Here is a 15529-nt window from a genome sequence, read left to right as displayed (position 1 = left end):
TTTTCCTCTGACTTTCTCCAAAGCCAAGAGTCTGACCTGATAGAAATTAAGTGGAAAAAGAAAAAAATTGTTTGGAGATGATTCAAAACTATAAACCAGTTTCTTTTCAGTATTATCGCATGGTCTTGATAAACAATTCAAACAGTTTGGAAGGCTTTTACAGTGAAAGATAAAATCCTTTCCTCCTTGGATTGTTTTCAAAAACAACCACTTCCTGGGTCCTCCCTCACTCCTTGCCCCAGCGCCTCCCTTGAGAAGCCGAGCACCTCGTGCTTGAGTTCCCAAAGCTCTAAGCCAGGTTTGCCTTGTTCTGCTTCATGGGTTTTGAACACAAGCCCTAGGTCTGACCCCAGCCTGGCACGCACCCCAAAGGCACTGACAAAGGCACAGCTCCCTAAAGCCCCAGCAGTTTTCATTGCCCGATAATCCCATTAAGTGTAACTTGCTGTCTTTATTATGAGTCCTAATTGCTTCGTCCTTCCCTATAGGGTTCTCTTTGGGCCCAGGACCTGCTACACAAGCTAGTAGGGTAACTCTGGGTGCCCAAGGAAGTGAGCCTCAGAGATTCCAATGGCCCCCAGCAATATTCAAGGTCCCACTTTTCCTCTTCCGACACCAGGGAGTCAGCTTTGGACAGAAAGAGAAGGGCAAGTGAAGGCTGTCAGCTCAAACTGCCCACTGAGATGGAGGGCGGGGCCTTGTGGGTCCTGGTCCTCTCTTCCAGGAGATGCTGGGATGGAGCTCCTGGTACCAGCCTTGCTCTCCCATTTCGGGAGTTTGGAACTCTGACAAATGAGAATTTTTCTTCTAGGTGACTATGAATTTCCCCTATTTCAGTTAAAGCCTATTTTTGTTTGTTCGTTTGGGCCTCAGCATACAAAGAATTAAAACCTAGGCGGGGGGTGGGGGGGAGCTTCCCTGGTGGCGCAGTGGTTGAGAATCTGCCTGCCAATGCAGGGGACACGGCTTCGAGCCCTGGTCCGGGAAGATCCCACATGCCACGGAGCAACTGGGCCCGTGAGCCACAATTACTGAGCCTGCGCGTCTGGAGCCTGTGCTCCGCAACAAGAGAGGCCGCGATGGTGAGAGGCCCGCGCACCACGATGAAGAGTGGTCCCCACTTGCCGCAACTAGAGAAAGCCCACGCACAGAAACGAAGACTCAACACAGTCATAAATAAAAATAAATAAATAAATAAAAGAACGTGAATTTCTTTAAAAAAAAAAAAAAAAAACCTAGGCAGGGGCCCCGTAATGGCCCCTCCTAACTTGATGTTGATATTTAATCATCCCTTTGAACTCTACCCTGGACATCAAATCATGTGTTTGCTGTATGAGCTTCTCGGCACAGGGCCAGAGAAAGGAAAGTTAAGAACAAGTCAGAGATGGTTGCTCCCACTTGGTCACCAGCCCTAAGCAAACTTGGGAGAGAGGGGTTGGCTTTTGGTTTCCATTTTTTATTTTTTGGGTGGGGGAGTGGAGGGTGGTTTGCGAGTTGTAGTTGTTGCTTTTAAAGAAGGAAGGGGTTTATTTGCACATGTGTTTGAAAGAGCAAGTGTGAATTCAGGGACTTCAGACCATCAGGACTGCCCACATCTCATTGTGTGTTGGCCTCAGTCTCTTCCTTGTTCTGTGGTTGGCTTATCCTTGACCAGGGTGGTCCTGGGGCACTGCTACAGCCACAGTGGAACCAGGTGGAGGAGGCAAGAGAGCTTCCTCAGGGGAGTGGAGCTGGTATTACCCGGAGAAAAAGGAGAGGTGCTGGGCAGACAGAACCCCACAGGTCCACAGCTCCCCAGTTTACAGAGAGGGAAAGTCAGGCTCAGCAGGCCCCTTACCCCACAGGCTAAGCTTCCACTGTGGTGTGCGGCCAGCAGGGATTACATCCTGGTTTTAGGGATGGGACAAACTAGAGAGAGGAGCCAAATTTGTCTAAGATCACAAGCTAATGAGTGGCTCAACCAGAACTTGGATCCCGAAGTTGGGACCCATGGTCTTCTCAATATAATTGTCGGTGGCCTGGTGTTCAGTTTGGGAGACTGAAGATAGGTAAGAAATAGTGTTACTGAATCAAGTCCACTGCTCGCCACTCAAAAATCAATACTTGAGAGAGGCAAATGTTAGTAGAAAGGAAAGTTGCTTTAATCAGAATGCCAGGGACTTCCTTGGTGGTCCAGTGGGTAAGACTCTGCGCTCCCAATGCAGGGGGCCCAGGTTCCATCCCTGGTCAGGGATCTGGATCCCGCATGCATGCCACAACTAGGAGTTCATGTGCTGCAACTAAGAAGCCCGCGTGCTGCAACTGAAAGACCCTGCATGCCGCAACTGAGACCCGGCGCAGCCTAGGTAAATAAATAAATAAATAAATAAATGTTTAAAAAAAAAATCAGAATGCCAGCAACCTGGGGAGATGGTAGACTCAATGTCCCCCCAAAACCACCTCCAAATATTCTGCTTGGCCATGAAAGTTTTTAAAGGGAAAAAGGGAAGTAATCTCAATCATTGAGATGGGGGGTCAGAGTCGTTGCTGTCCCCCACTGTGTGCCGGCTTATGTGCAGCCTTGTCGACTTCTCGTGATTTTTCTTTACATGTTTTCTTGTTCACACAGTTTGTTCACAAGACTACTGAAGGGGAAGCTAGGGAAGAGATCTGGTCATCTGTTAATTACTCATTCTTCATTTCTACTTCCTTCATCTACGGAAAGAACCAACAGGTTAGGCAAGGTATTGTGTGATCAAAAATTTGAAAGGCGTGCAAGGGCCGGAGATGAGTAGAACATGAGGTTGCCTAGTGTAAGGTTAGTGTCAAGACAAAAGGGGCCTCCTGCAGAGAGCTCTTTCCTGCAAAGAGCTCTTTCCTGCCAAAAGCTGCTTACAATAGATCTTTCGCAGCAAACTTGGACCTGGTGTTTCTATTCATAGCCCTCAGCAGCCATTATAATGCTATGATTAGTGTATTTCGTTTTTTGCCCCAAGCCCATTCCCATCCAATATCTATTGGATCCTCCCCAAATCTTGCAAGGGTGGACTTTTTTCCTTCAGATGATTACGCTATTGGAACTTGATGCATTGTTTTTTGGATAAAACTTTTTACTGAAGTAAAGCAAACAATAGTAAAGGGGACAGATCTTACCTTTACAACTCAATGTTTTTTTGGTTTTGTTTATACAAATGCCACGTTGCTATGTTTGAAGAAGCATCACTGAGGGATAATTGATACTTGATAATTGATAATTGATAATTGATAATATATAAATATATAATATATAATATATATATATAATAAATATATAATATATAATATATAAAGTGTTCAATAATGTTTAATAAATTTAGACAGTTGTGCAAGCAGCATCTCACTCAAGCTTCAGAACTCTACCCTCACCCCCAAATCTTCCCTGTTCAGGTTGATCACTGCTCCTGCTGGGGAAATCTCTGAAGACCCTAAATCAGTTAAGGACTTTGAGGTATGATCTCAAGAAGATTGGATTTAATGCAAAAGTAAGCTGTAATTCAACTGGCAGTTTTCCCAAAGGGCAGGAATTTGCAGACTGTTCTAGTACTTGAACATGAGTATTCTGGGCCCCCTAACGCAGAGCTTTCCCACCTGTGTGTCCTGGATGGGTTGCAGCTGGAGCAGTCTGGTAGTTTGCCCCAGGGCTTACAAGTATTGCCATTTCTTCTCTCTGCCAGTTTGTGAATGGTTGGGAAGTTGCCCTGGGGGCACTGATGGTGGCTCCTGAGTTAATAGTTTCATGAGTCAAGTCAGCTTTCAACATCACCCCACTTTCCTAGCATGGGTTCTGTGTTCATCACAGCTTCTCTCTTTTCTTTTTTTTTAACTTTCTAAATTTTATATTGGAGTATAGCCAATTAACAATGCTGTGCACTTGCAAAGCGACTCAGCCATACATATATGTGTATCCATTCTCCCCATAACTCCCCTCCCATCCGGGCTGCCACATAGCATTGAGCAGAGTTCCTACAGTAGGTCCTTGCTGGTTATCCGTTTTTAATAGCAGTGTGTACATGTCAATCCCAAACTCCCTAACTATCCCTTCCCTCCACCCTTCCCCCCCTGGTAACCATAAGTTCATTCTCTAAGTCCATCACAGCTTCTCTTGTAGATTTTTCTCCAGGGTTAAGGGTGTGTTGGTTGGCTATCAGGAGCATTCTGGTCCTCCTGGAAATTATTTTCTTCTTGTAAAATAACAGATATCTCTGGTTTGTATATATGTCTCTTATGTGTGTTTTATTGTGGTAAAATATGCACGACTTAAAATTTACTGTTTTAACCATTTTTAAGTGTACATTTCAGTGGCACAAAACACATTTACACTGTAGTGCAACCATCACCATTATCCATCTCCAGAAATTTTTAATCAGCCTAAACTGAAACTGTGTACCCACTAAATAATAACTCCCCATCTCCCTTACCCCAGCCCCTGGTGACCTCTATTCTCTTTTCTGTCTCCATGAATTTGCCTATTCTAGGTACATCATCGCAGTGTGTAACTGCGTGGAACCCTATGGGGACTTCCGGGGACAGGCCCCTTCCCCCAGGTCCTCTGCTTTAGTTCCTCTCTGAAATACCTAGCTAACAGTTTCTGATGCATTTTTCCTGAGTTGTTTTACAGATGCTAAAACCCCCACCAAATGGAAGAAGTTAACTCCCTGATGACCATGAGCACTTAACCCCCAGACCTACTGGAGCCTGAGGACTGATAATGTTAATTGACCCCTGTGACACCAGTACCTTGCCATCAACCAATCAGAGAATTGTACACGAGTTGATCACATACCCTGGGACACCCCTCCCTCATCTGGCCTTTAAAAATGCCTCCCTGAAACCCATCAGGGAGTTTGGGCTTTTAGAGCATGAACTGTTCCGGGCTCCTTGTCTGGCACCTTATAATAAATGCTGCACTTTCCTTCACCACAACCCAGCATCAGTAGATTGGCTTTACTGCGAGCAGGCAAGCAGACCCAAGTTTGGTTCAGTAAAAATTGGAATCATACGATGTTTGTCCTTTTGTGTCTGGTGTATTTCACTTAGCATAATGTTCCCAAGGTTCATCCACGTTGCAGCATGTGACACAATTTCACACGCTGTCTCATTTGTTTTTAACGAAAGTAAGCTCCCTCCTGTTGTGTTACCTTCAAAGGCACTTTACACAGAGGTGTTTCAGGACCTGCAGAGCTGACAGACAGACCCTGGGCTGGAGGACCCTGTACATACCACCATCCTTGCCCAAGAAGCCGACTGGGATCCTGTTCTTTCTGGATTCTCTAACCACAGCCCTCTTCCCCTTCACAATTAGTTCTCAGATTTATGTAACCTCTCTCTACAGTTTGTCCTTTATGCCTCATATTTAAGTGTAGTAAAAGCTTTGTCCCTTCAAAAAGGAATTCCAGGTACCAGGAAATAGGTATGGATATATCAGGGATCAAGGGTCCCTCATGCTGTAACTATACCACATTGAGATTAGAGATTGCTTTAGACAAAGGTCATGAGAAAAAAGTGACATTTACCAGGCATATTCTATGGACCAGGCTCTCTTCCAGGCGCTCTATATCTATTATATGATTAACTCCTCTCAACAACATTCCAAGAGACATATGATCATTTGAGTTTGCACAGGTGAGGAAATTGAGGCCCTGAGAAGCCTGAGGACTGAGATTCCCAGAACCAGGACTCGGACGAGGGGAAGAAGCCAGGCTTGCTTCTGCCAGGGCCGAGGCGCATTCTTCTTCCAAAGTTAATAAAAAATGATTATAAAACACAAGTCTTTAAAAAGATCCAGACACTGTTGGGGAGAGAGTATTCCATCTCGTTTCCCAGCATGACCTCTGATGGCATTGAGTCCAGCCCTGCAGGGACCTCCTTGCTTGGCCTAGCCTCTGGTGAGGGCATTCTAATAAGCAGGTCCTCTAGACTGGTGGCCCAGGGTGGGAAGAGGGGGGTGGGTGATTCACTTTCACTTCCCTGGTAGTGGTGGTGGTGTTACTGTTACTGAGTCCAAGCTCATAATACTTGCTACACAACAGGCCAATAAATCGAGAGATGAGTTGCTGGGGCAGGGAATAGAGACTTTATTCAGAAAGCCAGCAGACCAGAAGATGGTGAACTAGTGTCCCAAAGAACCATCGTACCCGAGTTAGAATTCAGGCTTCTTTTATACCAAAAGGGGAGAGGTGTGGCTGGTGGCTGCAGACTTCTTGGTGCCGGCCAGGCCCCAGCAGGGATGCGAAGCCTTTGTTCTTGCAGCTGTCCATGTAGGTCTGGTCACAGTGTTCCTGTACATCTCCAGCAAGACAAATATTGTTCTCTGTTCTGTAAATTTATTTATTTATTTATTTATTTATTTATTTATTTATTTATTTATGGCTGTGTTGGGTCTTCGTTTCTGTGCGAGGGCTTTCTCTAGTTGTGGCAAGCGGGGGCCACTCTTCATCGCGGTGCGCGGGCCTCTCACCGTCGCGGCCTCTCCCGCTGCGGAGCACAGGCTCCAGACGCGCAGGCTCAGTAATTGTGGCTCACGGGCCCAGTTGCTTCGCGGCATGTGGGATCTTCCCAGACCAGGGCTCGAACCCGTGTCCCGTGCATTAGCAGGCAGATCCTCAATCACTGCGCCACCAGGGAAGCCCCTCTGTAACTTTTTATCTCTGTATGAATGGAAAAGTGCCATACTTTCAAAGGTCAGAGTCTTGAGAACGGGTTATTCTGTGTATTTCAGCCTACAGGCAACAGTCTTTTACAAAAGGTGCAGAGCCAGCATGACTAAGCACAGGAAAAGGACCAGATCTATGATGGAATCAGATTTGTTCTTCCTTATTACAAGACAGCACTGCCTCTTTCCTGCTGTGTTGCCCATCCTCGGACCTCTCTCTATGATCCACCAAAAGGGAGGGGCAACCCCGGTCTCTCCTGGGGAATGGAATTACAAAGCCTTTCTCATGTGAAGGATTATCCCCTATCTGAACAATTTCCAAAATCATCTTCTGTTTAATCAGGGAATCCACATCAAGAAGAGCAAAAAGATACCCTTGCAGTGTCCGGTTTGTCTATAAACTCTAAAGACAGATGTTTATTCACACACATGAAATGAATTTAACAAAAATTAAAAATCAGGCGAGTTTGTGAATCCAATGGTGGATTTAGGCTCAATGCTTGGCGCATAGCAGACTCTCCTCCGTAAATCTCAGTTTTTCTCTCCTTCCAAACCTGCAACGGGGAGTAGAGATTTGTGCTGATGACCCTGAAGATGACGTCTGCCTCCAAGTAGGCCAAATATGAGGTAGGAGGCCAAGAAATCCACAACAGACGTACATCTGGTGGCAGCATCGTGGCTGGTCCAGGGCAGGGAAGCCACTGAGGGTGAGAGGCATATGGTAAAACAGCCATCAGAAAGACCTGGCGTCTGGCTCTGCCAGCTCGGTGACGAAGCAAGTTTTATCTTTCTGAGCCTCTGTCTCCTTACCTGTAGAATGAGGGTATTGGTCCTCGCAATGCCATATAGTTAGTGCCTGGAACAAAATGCATCACCGCTCCACCTCCCTGGCGGCCTTGATTACCTCTTCATAACGGCTGTCCTTGGGTCCATACCCTTCTCCAGTAACAACTCCAGAGAACGGGATGTGAACAGCACTTACGATATAAACCAGGGCTGCCTCCACGTAACATCTGTTACTGGTCTGCCCTGAGTTCAGCTCTGATTTAGGCAGTTCCTGGGTTGCAAATTTAGGTTGAGATTCTTTACTCTAGTTGCTTCCCAGGTAAAATGTGGTAATGACATGGTTGTTATTTTTGCAACTATGGCAACCTTTTGTTTGAGAGGAAACGGTATTTAACCACCACCAATCAATGAGTTTTCCTGTCAGTGGTCTAAATTGCATTTCTAACTAAAACGTGTTTGGGATTTCCATGTATTCCACAAGGAGTGTGTCCTTTTTTTCCCCTTCCATTTCCACCTGCTTTTTCTGTTCTTTTTAACCACAATTGCTGATACCACTAGAGGTTAGCAGAGGCAAGAAGGCCCATTCTATCCCTGTTGGCAACTCAGTGAGAGAGGAAATTGAATTTTTCAGCGGTATTTTTTCCCAAATGGGAAAGAAAAAAGCTGAAATTGATGTATATATTTAATCTTTATTTTTATTAAGTATTTATACAAGCCATATATATATATTTGATAATATCTGAATAATCAAAAAGTTATGGGAGGGAGACGCAAGAGGGAAGAGACATGGGAACATATGTATATGTATAACTGATTCACTTTGTTATAAAGCAGAAACTAACACACCATTGTAAAGCAATTATACTCCAATAAAGATGTTAAAAAAAAAAAAGTTAAAGAAGTACCAGTTTTATGAAGTGTGTTGCTTCTACAGTTTAATTTGATTTTAAGGTAAAATTAGTAGAGACTCCCAGCACCAGCCCTTAGTGTTGCAGACGAAGCTTAGGGGTCTGGGTTACAGTTAAGGAAACAATATTTCAAAATAATAAGAGGAGCTTGGATTAAAATATTATGTCTGCTTGCTTTTCCTCAGTCAAGACTTTGTTTTGTTTTTTTTTTAAAGATTTTTTTTTTGATGTGGACCATTTTTAAAACCTTATTGAATTTGTTACACTATTGCTTCTGTTTTATGTTTTGGTTTTTTGGCTGGCAGGCATGTGGGATCTTAGCTCCCCGACGAGGGATCGAATCTGCACCCCCTGCATTGGAAGGTGAAGTCTTAACCACTGGACAGCCAGGGAAGTCCCTGGTTTTGGTTTTTGGTTTCTGTAAACCCATCTAACATTGTTCACAATAGAATAGTGCCTGTCAAGGGCCACTATAAATCTCTTTCAGACACCCAAGAACAGGAAAATTACTGAAGACTGCAAGCCAATTCTCCGAAAAACCACATCCTATAGAGACACAGCCAGCCTGGGTACTGCTGTGACCAGAATAGACATAAACCCACCCCCTTTTCCTGCACCTTGTCCTTTGAAGCCCAATAAAAGACTCAAACTCCCACCCTTCGGTGCCGATGCCACTCTATGTGTCTGACCCCTTTCCTCTCTTGGAAAGTAAATAAAAACTCTCTTTTCTCTCCTTGCTAATATTTCTGTGAATTCTTTCACAACCTATGTTGGCTCACCTAACAGTTTCCAGCTTGCCCAATTTTTGTTAACACAGATATTTTGACCCATGGGTTTGCATTCCTAACCTGGGCCAGGCTTGGTCTTCTCTGTTACAGACACTCACACACAACATAACTGTAACTAAAATGAAAGTTTTAGCAAAAAGTACTTAGCCTTACTACGTATGATACACCCTGGTATTTACTATTATATTGCAATTGAAAAATAGTAGTCAGAACCCGCTGTGTTGATTTCACAGTCCACAATGGGCCACAACCCATAGTTGGCAAACACTGGTATGGAGAACTTCCAAGACACTGGTGTCAAATAAAAGTGCATTTGAATAGGTTCCCCACTTGCTTTAGGCTAGTTGCTTAACCTCTAGAGACATCAAAATCCTCAACTGTAAACTTAGAATAATAACAGAATTTACCTCAAGTAATTTTTATGAAGATGAAACGAGGATAAAAATGAGAAATGCCCACTATGTGGTAGACACTAAACATAGGTTAGTTCCTTTCCACATACTATAAAGGTAATGTACTAACATCTCTTTCTCTAGATGTTAAAATAAAATTCACCCAGCAGTGAAAAAATATAGAATTCCAACAGAAAAAAAGGAATGAGCTTCCTCTTCTGTGGAGAGAATTTAGAAGGGTTTGGAGACAGTCAAGGCAGGATTCAGCCCCAGTTAATGTTTTTGAACAAGTGCATAATGGCAGCCAAAGACTGACACTGCTCCCTGCTCCTGTCTGTCAGTGAAGTTTTCTGGTTTCAAAATCCCTCACAGGCCCAAGGTGACAGCTGTGTAAGACCAAAGCTGCTCTGTTTACGTCCTCAGAGTGAGGACAGATGCAATCTGAGGCTTGGTTTGGTGCAATTTCACAATGATGCCCACTGATAGGTGAGAATTTGGTCCAAGGAAGAACCACATGGGACCCCTCCAATGCCGCCACGAAGAAGGCAGACACTACCCCTTCTGTTCGAACGTACGTTATAAAGTGCAGTTTGCTTCTGTGGTCTGATTCATCCAGCTTCACGGTAACTGAGGGACTGCTATCACGGCAGGAAAGCCCAAGCTTCACTATGTCAACGCATGAGGCAGGATGGTGGCTATCCGGTAGCTCCTGGCTGCAGCTGGAGTGGAGATAGGTCCTCTTAACTTGGATCTAAATTGACTATCACAGTGCTTTTCTCGTATAAGCTAGGAGACTTCCACACTTGAGGAGCTGAGGATGATTTTTCATTACCTAAAAATAGCTGCACATTAAAAAAGAAATGGACTGATTTGACCAAAGGAATATGTAAATAATCTTGCCCATGGAGGAGCAGGAAAACATTTTTTTTTTCAATTTTAAAGGAAACAAAAGAAACATCAACTAATCCAATTGCGTGAACCTTATTTGGATTTCATTTCAACAAACTGTAAATATTATTTGTGACACATACAACAAGTGGAAACTTGATTGTTGATTGAGCATAAGTTATTAAAGAACTACTGTTAATATTTTAGGTGTGATTTTAGGTTTATTATTGTGTTTATGTTCAAAATAGTTCTTACGTTTTAGAAATATGCATCAAGTATATAAGGATGAAATGATATGCTATCTAGGATCTTCTTCCATTTTTACAAGAAGGGGAGGGTGGATGGGCATATAGATGACACAAGATTGGCTTGAGTTGATAATTATTAAAGCTGTATGAAGGGTATGAGAACCACTGTACTTTTATTTTTATTTTTATAGATGCTAGAAATTTCCATAATAAAAGGATAAATGTATATAATATTAGAAAATAAATGTAGTTAAAGTTGATATAATCACAAATATGGGAATGAGCCAACTGTAACAAACCATCTGTTAAAGATTTAATATATTCACTCAGCAATGATTTGCCGGGGGGGCACCTTTAGTACCAAGCTCTGTACTAAGTTCTGGGGATACAGAAATGAATGAGACAGACACAGTCCCTGCCCTCAGGCAGCTTACACTCTAGTGAGGATGCAGACTAGTAAGTGGGTGATTAAAAGAGGGGTGGGAGCATCTAGGAGGACACCCAAGCATTTTACAGTGTTAAAATGCCATATTCGAAATTTCTAAAAATCTTATATTTGTATTTGTATGGAAATATGTATGGAAATATGTTAATATAAATGTTTCAGACATTACATGAAATTTCTAAAAATCTTATATTTGTATTTGTATGGAAATATGTATGGAAATATGTTAATATAAATGTTTCAGACATTACAGGAAACGTCTAAAAATCTTATATGTTCTGGTATAATGTTATAAGTAATAATCCTAGTTATTACTTTAAAATGTATATCTCAGAAATAACTAATTTTCTTGTCAACTGCGTTATTATGAACTTTCATCAAATCTTTAACCATGGTCATTTTTAAGTCTTTTGTCATTTACAGACAGTTCTGGGTGTACTCTGATGATTTTGCAAATATGTTCCTATAAAAGGGTTTCATCTTCAAGAAATTCATGGAAAAGACTCTGACAAGTACAGGTTTCTGGTAACTGACTGTACTGCTGAACTGAATGAATAAGCATTTTCAGAACTCTAATGAAAAACTGATGAACTCATAAAAGTGCTAACAAAAGATCAAGATGAAAAAAAGAAATTAATTACATGGGACTGAGTGAACTGATGAGGATGAGTATAATTTTTGTGACTTTCTGTCTGAATTAAAAAAAAAAAAAATCCCACAAGGACTCAGAGGAAAAGAATATACAAATCAATTTTCACTGCAAAGTAAAGGAGTTGTTACAGTGGAGGATTACTGGACTGAATGTCAATATTATGACATAGTATAAGTGTGTTTCATGTTTGGTAATTGCAATCATTGTTGCTTTTGTTGTGGTCATCCATGTACAATGCTTGGTGTCAGTCTATTTATCTCTTGTAAAAATAAAATACACTGTGTGTGTGTGGAAAAAAAAAAAAAAAAACAAAAAAAAAAATGCCATATTCCCAGGAGCACATGTGGGACTCTGTTGAGTGCTTCCCTCTAGAGGTGTCACTGAGAAAAGCACTTATTAACTCGGGTCAGAAGGACATAGCAACTCTGTGCGGGTTTCCTGGGGAGGGAGTCATGGACAGACTCCAGAGATCTGGTCCCTCAGGGGAGAGCAATCAGTAAAGGAGGGTTTCAGGTGAGGTGTTGTCCTGCAAAGGGAACCTCTAGTGTGCTCTCTTAGCCTCCTAACAACATGTTTACCTAAGCCTCAGGATTACACTTTCACGATTGCTTCATGAATGCACAGGACGTTAGCCTTGTCCGTTATCAAGTTCATGAAGAAACAAGTACATAAAAATTCAAACAGTGCCAGTTTAAGTTGTTTAATTTCTATAAATCAGCAACCCACAGTTTTCGCTGTGGTCCAGCTTTGGGGTTCAAGGATGTGTTCAGAGCCCCCAGGCAGGATGAGTTCAGCACAGGAGGCTGAAGTAGGGGGGTATTTTGAGAGGATCCCAGGCCTCCTCTTCTTCAGCCCAGCCTGACTGAGGAGGGTGTGGGGCAAGGCTTACCAGAGGCTCTTTGTCGGGACTTCTGGGTTCTCTGGGCCCAGAGGCTGATCCTCACAACCCCATCTCCATCGGTCTCACAAGCAACATCACACCAGCAAGTCCCATCCTACCTCAGCCACCCTCCCACACTGACCACCCACCATCCCTTATGTTGTCTTGAACTGGGTGCTTTATAAATTGTTGCCCACACACCTCACTGTCTGTATAGTCTGACCCTATGGGATCATGTAGAGCCACAGAAAACTGTTCCACTGAGCAAGTTAGAAAGCCCCAATTCTCAAACTTTTCACCATCAAGACCCCTTTTCAAAATATAAAACTGAATGGAGGGAGGTAATATACAGCAGAGGCCCCTGGTGGCAGCATCTTGGGGATCACTGGCCCCATGGATACCCCATGCTGGGGGACACCCAATACCCTGTCCTGATCTCACAGGGAGAGAAAGTCTTTCCAGAGATATTAAAACTCCATAACCAGAAGAACTTCCCAGTCCCTTCCCTCCAGTGATATCCCCCCTCCCAAATCACTACCTAATCACTGACAGAGGTGGAGACAGGGTGGAGGTGAATTGAACTTGCAAAATAAGCAGTTATGTGCTGCAACCCATGCTTCTATCTTGGTGGCTCTAATCTAAATTTCCAGGTGGCCATGATCACTGTCCTCTGTGTATCCTGCCAAACTCAGGAATCCTACAGTCTCCATAGTCTGCACCAGACAGAGGCCATGCTGTGGAATGAAATAACAAAAATGCTGTGGAATGCATGCTCAGTAATGCTGTGGAATGAAATAATAAAAATTCACTGACTATTTCTGCTTTCCAGTTTGAAGAGATATTTATAAAAACTCCAGAAGACTTGGATAAGTGAAGAAATGGTAAGACCAAGAAACTAAATTCCTCTGATGGGAGGATCTAGTAGAAGTCATAAGTTGAGGTTTGAACCCCAGTAGTGCCATGTGTGTGCATGGTGGGAGTGGGGTCAGTGGAGAGGGAGAAGCATGGTTAAAGGTAAGGGGTGGGGCTTCTTGAGCAGGTCTTGCAGCTCACTCAGGACCAGGAAGGGCTGGAACTCTGAGTATTTGCTAAAGGAACCGGCCCCGGTGCCCTGTGAATGCCCTCTCTGTGCACTCCCTGCCTTTCTGCACCGTGAGTGACTGTATCAGTTCAGGATGCCACACAGCCCTCCCACCCAAGGAAAACAAATGCATTAGAAAGAAGAGGGGAGAAACAGGTCCAGCAGTTGCCTTGAATTATTTTCTCTGGCAAGTTTGACAAGGTAACATCTTAGCAATATTGCAGACTCGGTGAGCAGGGAAAGGGACCTCCACATAGAAATCTCTCAAAACCTGCCTTATATGATGTGAGACTTACTTGAGAACTTCCCATTTGAAATGGCAACCTATTGCAGCTTCTTCCAACTTCTTTCTAAAATATCTGTGAAGACAAATTGACACAGAATTAAAGGGGACCTCCCATGTATCTGAATGGGAAATAGAGAAATGAAATAATAAGTTAAAAAGTAAAAGGCAGATTGATAGGAAAAAGAAGGACTATAGAAGCTAAAACCAAAATGCCATCCTGCTTAAGTGCACCAGATCATTTTAGTGTTTCATTTTATATCTGCAGTTATTTCAACATTTTTTCATCCTAGAAGGGTGTAATTCATCAAATACTTCACTCTATTTCTTTTCTTCTTTCAAAAGAAGGGAGCTTGATGTTCCAGCAAATGCCCATGGTTGAAATTGATGGGATGAAGCTGGTGCAGACCAGAGCCATTCTCAACTACATTGCCACCAAATACGACCTCTATGGGAAAGACATGAAAGAGAGAGCCCCGTACAGTACTTTTCCTGTTCTTTCATCAATGATTAATAGGAATGATCTAGGTCCTTCCCTGAGTGAGCTCACAGGGATCATGACCGACAGCAGTATAGACCTTAGTGGGTATAACTGAGTACAGCAGAGACCTATGAGGATGAGGGAAGAGTGGAACTTGGAGTGGAATCAAGAGCTTATGAAAGAGGATGTGGTCCATGGATATAGTACAGTGACAGAGGTTTCCAAACACGGAGGAACTATAAAGCCAGGAGGATGCTGGAACCATGACTCCAGGAGCTCAGGCTGGACACCCACCAACAGGTAGAGATGAGGGACAAAGTATCTGAGTGTCTAGAGGATAAACACTGGAAAGGGAAGGATCTAAAGGAATTGATTCTTAAGTTTCAGAAGTTTTAGAATGATGACCAGGAACCTAATTTATCAGTCCTTTATATGGACTGGCCACTTGACAGAGTTAACAAAGACTGGTCCTCAAGATGCCAGGATTATCTGGAACATTTTACTGTAAGTCTGAAGCAGCCAGATTTATTCAATACAAGCATATTTGAGGGAAATTTGTCCTCTCTTGCGATGGGGCCACATGACTGATATTAAAATCATGTAAGGAACTGTGAGCAGTTACTCAGAAAGTTAAACATATAGTTACCATATGACCCAGCAATTCCACTTCTAAGTATACACCCAGGAGAGTCAAAAATACATCCACACTAAAACTTGTACACAAAAGTGCAGAGCAATGTTGTTCATAATATTCAAAAAGTGGAAGCAAACAAAATGTCCAACAACTGATGAATTGATGAACAAAGGGTGGTACAGCCATACAATGGAATATTTTTAGCCATGAACAGGAGTAAAGTACTGAGGCATGTGACAACATGAATGAACTTTGAAAAATACTAAATGAAAAACACCGGACACAAAAGGCCACATACTGTATGATTCCAAATGTATGAAATGTCCAGATGTTCAAATCCATAGAAATAGAAAGTAGTTGAGTGGTTACCTGGGGCTGGAATGTGGAGGAATA

This window comes from Balaenoptera acutorostrata, chromosome 10, assembly GCF_949987535.1.
Source record: "Balaenoptera acutorostrata chromosome 10, mBalAcu1.1, whole genome shotgun sequence".
Classification (NCBI taxonomy): Eukaryota; Metazoa; Chordata; class Mammalia; order Artiodactyla; family Balaenopteridae; genus Balaenoptera; species Balaenoptera acutorostrata.
Note: the sequence above shows the minus strand (reverse complement) of the source record.